The sequence below is a fragment of the Notamacropus eugenii genome, chromosome 1, assembly GCF_028372415.1.
Source record: "Notamacropus eugenii isolate mMacEug1 chromosome 1, mMacEug1.pri_v2, whole genome shotgun sequence".
NCBI lineage: Eukaryota > Metazoa > Chordata > Mammalia > Diprotodontia > Macropodidae > Notamacropus > Notamacropus eugenii.
In genome coordinates, this window is record NC_092872.1 from 246,860,346 (window position 1) to 246,869,371 (window position 9,026).

Below are 9,026 nucleotides of genomic sequence, written 5' to 3' on the forward strand. Positions count from 1 at the left end.
AGGAATTACATGGTGAGTGGAAAGCCATCAGCCAGCAGCTAAAAAATCTCCTGTTCAAATTTTCTATGTCCCATTAAAGTGGTAATATATATACACTGACTATAATTAGTGACATTTCAGCTTACTATCATTGGAAATATTGTCATTGCCAATGAATACTTTTACATGTTCCCCATGTTCTCCCACCCTCCATTAGGTTCCATCAAAGCAAAGGGCCTTGGTACAAAGGGATCAATCTGACATGCGATTTGAAGGACTAGACAGTTGTCTATTGCAAATGGGATAAGATTTTCTTGCTTCAAAATAGACTTGCCTCTTCAAAAGAATCAATGCTAAACTTTTTCTTCCCCACCCCCAACATCAACTACTGTCAGATCAAAACCAGAGTTTGAAAAGAAGATGTGATTTTACCTCCAGTCCTCAAGGGGAATTGAGCATCATGTTTTAGGAATTCTAACAACCAATAATGTACTTAAATGCGACTAATCTAGACCATGAATAGAACTGAATTAATGGTACCCATGTTTTATTTTTGCTCTCTGCTTCACCTCATCAGTTTCTTTTCTAGTAAGTAGAAGAATGGTGAATCTCAATCTCACTCTCTCTCTCTTTCTCCCTTCCTCTCTCTGCTCTCTTTCTCTTTCTTCCTTTATCCCTCCTTCCCTCCCTCCCTCCTTCCTTTTTTCACAGTGTCCCAGAAGAGGTACTACTTTTCCTTCTCATTCTAAATTATTTGTAGAAATGCTTATATGTCTATATCACTGTAGATTTAAAAAATTTTCATTTTTAGAAGTCATTTTTGATACTTTTACATATTTATAATGAGCTAGAAATATCTATGGAGTACCTAGGTGGTGCAATGAATAGGATGCCAGGCCTGGGGTTGGGAAGACTCATTTTCCTGAGTTCAAATCTGGCTTTAGACACTTACTAACTGTGTGACTCTGGACAAGCTGCTTAATCTGTTTGCCTCAGTTTCCTCAACAGTAAAATGAGCTGGAGAAGGAAATTGCAAACCATGCTAGTATCTTTACTACAAAATCCCCCAAAAAGGTTATGAAAAGTTGGACACACAAGAAAAATGACAAAAGAAATATTCATAAAAATCTATGTACTTGGATTTTTTTATGAAATATTTTCCACTTTCCCTATTAGAAAAATTCACATTAATTTTGAAAGCTATTAAGCCAACTTCATGTCTCATGGTCCACTTGTTAATGATTTAAAGTGATCTGGACCATGCCCTGAAGGCCTTTCAAATTTTTTGTATCTGTTTTCTGCTAGATGCATTAAAGATACTCACCTATGCTCAGTATATTCTGCTTCTTAAACTTCTTTTCATGTACCTAAAGACTACAATAGTTTCCCCCAGCACTGACACCTGTGACAGAGACACATTCCAATATTATTTTTTATTTTTCCATATTCCAATGTTTTAAATGTTTTTGAGGTCAAGCCATAGCTATGAGTGATGTCAGGCTATCCTAGCCTCCCACATATAGTTCTTCCAATTTTCCAAAAAAAAATTCTAGGCTCTAACATGGCAGCACTGGAGGTTATGTGATTTCACCTTATATTACTAGAAATATGAGCCCACAAAATAGTATTCCACATTTACAGGATCCAAAAATTCAGTGATATTGTAGACTTCTCCCTTCACTGGCTTGGAAACAGGATCTAGATTTGCAAGTGATGCAGAAAAAAACTGTCCCAAGCCCATAGTTTTATGCTGGTTCATTCATTCCAGTAGTCTGGGTTTATGTTTTATCACCCTTTTGCCATTAATGCTGCCTCTGGCCATTTAATGGCAGAGCAGAGGATCTGCTACTGCTTTTCTGTGTACCTACCATTCATAGTCTCCTGGGTCAGTGGTTTCTTCTTCTCCTAGGGACACAAGTTTGAGAAACTTGACTTGGTGCCTGTAGTGCTTAGTACTACACCTGCCTACTATGGGCACTTAATAATTTTTGTTGACTGACTCTCTATGGGCCAACTACTGCCATCTCTTTGGATATATGGCTTCTTTATTTTCTGGTGTAATATGACTCAATAACTTAATCACCATGATAGGTACAATTTGTAGCTGCATATGGTTTCGTTCAGATGCACTTTGTTAGTTCTAGTCTATCTGTGTGTTCTGATCTGGGTCCCCCTGATCTCCTAGTTCTTTAAAAGAGTAACCCTCAATATCGTAATCAATATAAAGTACACAGTTATTCAACGAACGTGGCAGAGGACCAAGATAAACAAGAAACAATTACAAAACAGAAGTAATTTCTTTGATGTCTAAAGTAAGTAGAAAAAGGTACATCTGATTGGTGATTTTGGGATATCCCCAAATTATAAGAGTCTAAGTTTGTATTTATTCTCTTATCAGACTTCCCCCTTATCTTTAAATTATCTAAGTGCCTAAAGTGACATTTTGTTTGTTTTCTTAATAAATTTTTCTCCTATCCCTTCAGAAACCATTACTATTTCAACAAAGTAAAGATGAAGAGAAATCTTCTTGATTCCCAGTTCAGTGCTCTTTCCATTGGGCCACCTAGTTGCCTCACCCCCTTTTCCTGGTAGCTACCAGTAATTACCATATCAGTTCCATTAAGCAATTATCATCAAGTAGTTTTTACAAAGGAATATTTACTTTGAAGATTTAGCAAGAATAGAAATCGCAAATATTTCTGTTCTCTGACATCTGGAGGTACTCCCTCTCTAATGCCATTTTGGTCTCTAGGGAAATAAGCATTGAACTTATGACAGTCTCTAAATTTAATTTGTCCCATCAAGTTTACTTCCAAAACGTGACCTATCCACTACTTAAGTCTCTGTCTTAGTTACCACTGATGTTAGTCAAGAAAGTTGCTCATAATGCAAAACTTCACTTTTCACTGTCAAGCATCTTGGAAATCTTCAACTTTTGGACCTCTGGTGGCTCACTATTCCGACTTTTTGGAACTCAAAATATCATACCCACATCTAGTCTCTTTCACCAAAGAGCAGTAGAAACAAAAGCCACAGTAGAACCATGTATCCATAAGCCATATTGACAGAGCCCTGTTGGGGACTGCCTATGGAAGTTTTACCCTCTTCACTGGAATACAATGTCATGAATGAGGACAAGCCAGAGAATGAACCAATAGTAAGTTCAAGCAATTTGGTTTTACTGATGAATATTTTCTGAATGCATCCCAATTCTGGTTCCACAGCTAATCAAGGGTCAATCTCTTCACTGCGAGGTCAGTAGATTTGGACCAGTTTGAGAATGCTAACATATGCCACAAATCATGGAGCAGAACTGTACATATGACCCTGCCTTTCCAGAGGCAGGCTTCCTAGTCTTTTTCAAATGAAATTGCATGACCCTTCACTATTATACATGTAAAGAATAGTTTGTAGGTTAGAGGGTAGATACTCCGGTTTTTCTCCTACCTTTCTAACCACTGCTACTCTGTCACCTCTGCTAGTTTATCACTTTTCTCTTCATTCATTAAGGTAGAGATTCCCTGAACTATTTTTCTCAACTCTTTTCTCTCTTATGCCTATTAGTAGTGGACACTGCCACTTCTTCAACCATCACCTTCATTGATGACTTTCCTATCTGTAGATGACTCTCAAATTTCTGTCTTTGGCCCTGACTTCTCTTCTGAGCTCCAGATCTGTACCTCCAGTTACATATGGGACATCTCTGATAGGCTATCCAGTGAGTAAGATCATGCTGCTCTTCTCAAAGTTCTTTAGTGAATCCCTCTAGCCTCTTTAGTAAGGACCGTGAACTATGCCCAAAGGGCTACAAAAATGGGGATACCCTTGGACCCAGCAATATCCCTTCTAGGGCTGTAGCTCAAAGAGATCATAAAAATGAGAAAAGGTCCTGCATGTACAAAACTATTTATAGCAGTTCTTTTTTGTGGTGGCCAAGAACTGGAAATTGAGGGAATGCCCATCAATTAGGGAGTGGCTGAACAAGTCATGGTATATAAATGTAATGGAAAATTACTGTGCTATAAGAAATGATGAAGAGGAGGACTTCAGAAAAACCTGGAAAGACATATATGAACTGATGTTGAATGAAATGAGGAGACTCAAGAGAACATTATACACAGAAATATCTGAAAGGTATGAGGGCTGTTTCTGAGAGTTATCCTTTCACAGAAATGCAAGGACCTAAAACTTTCCCATAGGACTGGATGCAAAATGTCATCCACATCCAGAGAAAGAACTATGGTTTCGGAATGCAAAATGAAGCAGACTATTTTCTGTTGTGTTATGTTTTGGTTTGGTTTGATTTTTCTCATATTTCTCCCATTCATTTTAATTCTTCTATGCAACATGACTAATGTGAAAATGTGTTTAATAAGAATGTATGTGTAGAACTCATTTAAGATTACATACCATATCAGGAGGGAGGGGGAATGAAGGAGAGAAAATTTAAAATTTATGGAAGTGATTGTTGAAAACTGAAAGCAAATTAATTTAATTTAAAAAATCACCAGAAAGTTAGGTAAAGATCTTGTTGTTTTGCGTAGGATTCAAATCCATCAACAAAATTATAACACCCATCTTTCCATATTTTTTCCATAACACCGTTTTTCCCAGACAATCTCTATTCTGACCAAATGGACAGACACTGTCCTCAAATTCAACTAGATGCTGCACAGAAGACAGTGCTGGATGCAGAGACAAGAAGATCTAAGTAAAAATCCATCACCATATACTCACTAGCTATGAGAATACAGTAAAAGTCATTTTACCTCTGACTCCAATTTCTTCAACAACTACCTTGTAGGTTGTTATGAGGATTGAAAGAGATAGTTTTATAGTAAACACTTAGTGTGATATCTGGCACATAATTATAGGCACTCAATAAATGTTTGTTTTTTCCTCCTTTCCACTGCATTGTCTTAATAATTTCCCAACTTTTTGTCCTTGCTCACACCTTTCTATATGTGGAATATTCCCCTCTCCCATGATCTACCTTTCTTTCCAACTGTCAGATTTTTGTCCATCCTTTAAAGTATAATTTTTATTAGACTTCCTTTGGACAGTTTTCCATATGCCACTACCAAAAAATGACAACCATAAACTTCATATGATATTTTACTTATACCCCTCTTATGCCCTTAATGTGTTATTTTGTGTTATAGTATTTTATCTATGTCATATTCAATTAAAAAAATATGTTGACTACCTGATATATGCATAAAAGGTATATGTATATTAAAAGTATGAAAATATGGAAATCAATGTAGTCCTTGGCCTAAAAAAGGCTTATAATCAAATAGAGCTGAACACAATATATACGCAAGATATCAGGAGCACTAGGGAGAAGAAAACAACTCTTTAATAAGCACCTACTAAAGAAAAGCAAGATGTTAAGCATTTTATGTAGATTGTCATTTGATCTTCATTACAAGCCTGGTGCTAGTATAAACCTCATTTTATAGTTGAGAAAACCGAGGCAGGCAAAAGTTAAGTAACTTGCCCAAGGTCACATAGTTAGTAGGTGTCTGGACCTAGACTTGAATTCAGTCTTCCTGATTCTGGGTCCACCACTCTATCCATCACACCAACCAAGTGTTCTGAAAGTAGAAATAATAGAATTCCTATAAGGTAGAAGAAGATGCCCAGGGAATGTACTTTTAGAAAATCAGAAGAGAAAAATTATGCAGGGATGTGGATCAGGTAATTTATGGAGGATGTAGGACTTGAGATAATATGATCCTGTTAATCTGTAAACTCCATTACAGCAGGATCAATGTTTTATCTAAATTTTCTCTAGCTTTGAGAGCACTGTTCTGCACCAAGTAGGGACTTAATAAATGCTAAGGAGTACAATTAGACTTATTTGATAACAGGAAAACAATGCCCCACAAAAGGAGAGCTAATTGGGACTTTGGACATTATCTGGATTTGTTTCCAGCATAGGATTTAGAGCTTGAAGAGGTCATTTGACCAGAAACAATGCTGATTACTTGTTTTGTTTCTTCTAATCCTATTTAATTTTTCACACACCATTTCAAAAGTTCAGATAGAAAGTAATTACAACTAAATCCATAAGAGAAGACAACACAACCTAGGTAAAAGCATCACAAGTTAATGCTGAAAATCCTTAATTCTTAGAAGCTTCACTTAGCATCTCTACTTTAGCAGCCTCTATGTGTATGCAATAGCAAGGAAAGAGAGTTTATAAGTTTTCAACTGGATTCCTATTTATAACATAGAGAGTCAGGGAACTACAGTAACTTTGCTCCAACACCTCTCTCTTACCATCATAAGAAAAAACAAAGGATAATTCTTTTGTTATAATAGATTTTATTGGCATATTTTGTTTTATATCACCTATATTTCCATGTATATCTCTCTACCTCTCAGAGAATCATCTCTCCTTGAAAACTTTTAGAAAAAAAAAGAAGAAAAAATTAGCTAGACCAATAAATACATATAAAAATCTTCCATTATATGCAATTTTCTGTACCCCTGGATAGTCTAGATGATCAGTAATAGAATCTTTGCCACTTGTTGGGGGTGGAGCCAAGATGGTGAAGTAAAAGCAGGAACTTCCTTGAGCTCATCCCCCAAACCCCTGCAAATACTTGTAAAAAATGACTCTAAACATATTCTTGAGCTGCAGAACCCCCAAAATGACAGAGTGAAAAATGCCAATAAAAGGTTTCACAATTAAGGGGAAGAGGGAGGAGGTGAGAGCAAATGACTGAATCTTACTCTCATTGGATTTGGCTTAAGGTGGGAATAACGTACACACTCAGTTGGATGCTTCACCCTACAGGAAAGTAGGCGGAAAGAGGATAAGGTGGGGCATTATAGAAAGGATGGCAGATTGTGGAAAGAGGCAGTCAGAAGCAAACACTTTTGAAAAAGGACTATGTCAAAGGCGAAAGTAGAATAAGTGAGAGGGGAGCAGGATAGGATGGAGGGAAATACAGTTAGTCTTTTACAACATGACTGTTATGGAAGTGTTTTGCACAACTACATATGAATGACCTATATTGAATGACTTGCCTTCTCAATGAAGGTGGGTGGAGAAGGAAAAGGAAAGAGAATTTGGAACTCAAAGTTTTAAAAACAAATGTTAAAAATTGTTTTTACATGCAACTGGGCAATAGGATATATAGCAATGGGGTATAGAAATCTGTATTTGTAAAGGAAGCACTCCAACATACACAGGAGGGCCTGCTGTACCAGTTATTTGATCTGCTTTTCTCAAAGTAAAGGCAACATTTGAGGGGTCAACAATCACTTTAATCAAGCACATATATCATTCACTTAGTTCAGTGGAAAAAGTAACACCTTGAACTTCAGAGAGACCAACAAGACAGGGTTGCCAACTATATGACTGTAAGCAATACATACATTACAGATAAACAGACAGATCCAACTGTTTGACCATTATATAGACACATAGCTACCAGACAGAAAAGCACCAACATGTGGGTTTTAAAAGCCAAGGGGCTCCTTAGTTTCTGCCCAGTCTCCTCTGGCCAGGCAAACACTTCCAAAGCATAAGCCCAGAAATAAAACCTCACCTCAGAGTATTTATATGCTTTTCAGAGCCAGAGGGAATCACAACCTTTGAGAATCAATGTCTCATTAGAAAATAAACAAGAGCTGTGGGCTAATCAAGCTTCCTTTAATGGTTGGGGAAGATCTTTAACTCTCATTAGTATTACAAAGCCCTATAAGAAAATAAGGGGAAGGAGAAAAAAGGGGATAAAAGGTGGGTGATAAAAGGGAGGGCAGCTCTGGGGAAATGTTAATCAGAATGTATGCCATATCAGGGTGGGGGGGAGGGAAGAGATGGGGAGAAAATCTGGAACTCAAAATCTGGTAGAAATGAATGTAAAAAACTAAAAATAAATAAATCAAAGAGCAATGAAAAAGAATTTCCGCTTCATTGGAAATGAGCATTTAATCACTTTATTTGAATTACTCCAAATTTTGTTTTAAAATGTTTGCACTCACTGACTGCTCCACAAACCACACATTAGTGTTCCAGTCTTTCCACAACTCTTCCAACACTGATTGTTCTCATCTTTTGCCTTTTTTGGCAGTTTTCTGGCTATGAGGTCAAATCTCAAAATTATGGTGATTTGCATTTCTGTCATTATTAACACTCTTCATATGGTTACTAATGGTTTGCAGCTCTACCTGTACATATCCTTTGACATTTTTACTGAGGAATGATTTTTGATTCTGTTAGTTGTCTCTATATGTTGGGTACCAAACTCTGATTGGATATAATTATTTTTTTTCTCTCTTTTTTAAAAAATTTATTTATTTAACTTTTAACATTCATTATCACAAAATTTTGGGTTCCAAATTTTCTCCCCTTTTGTCCCCTCCCCCCCAAAAACCAAGCATTCTAATTGCCCCTATGAACAATCTGCTCTCTCCTATCATCCCTCTCTGCCCTTGTCTCCATCTTTTCTTTTGTCCTGTAGAGCTTAATAACTTTCTATACCCCTTTACCTGTATTTCTTATTTGCTAGTGGTAAGAGTAGTACTCAACAGTTGTTCCTAAAACTTTGAGTTCCAACTTCTTTTCCTCCCTCCCTCCCCACCCCTTCCCTTTGGAAGGCAAGCAATTCAATATAAGTCAAATCTGTGTAGTTTTACAAATGACTTCCATAATAGTCGTGTTGTATAAGACTAACTATATTTCCCTCCATCCTATCCTGCCCCCAATTACTTCTATTCTCTCTTTTGATCCTGTCCCTCCCCATGAGTGTCAACTTCAAACTGCTCCCTCCTCCCCATGCCCTCCCTTCCATCATCCCCCCTACCCTGCTTATCCCCTTCTCCCCCACTTTCCTGTATTGTAAGATAGGTTTTCATACCAAAATGAGTGTGCATTTTATTCCTTCCTTTAGTGTAATGTGATGAGAGTAAACTTCATGTTTTTCTCTCACCTTCCCTCTTTATCCCTCCACTAATAAGTCTTTTGCTTGCTTCTTTTATGAGAGATAATTTGCCCCATTCCATTTCTCCCTTTCCCCTCCCAATATATTTCT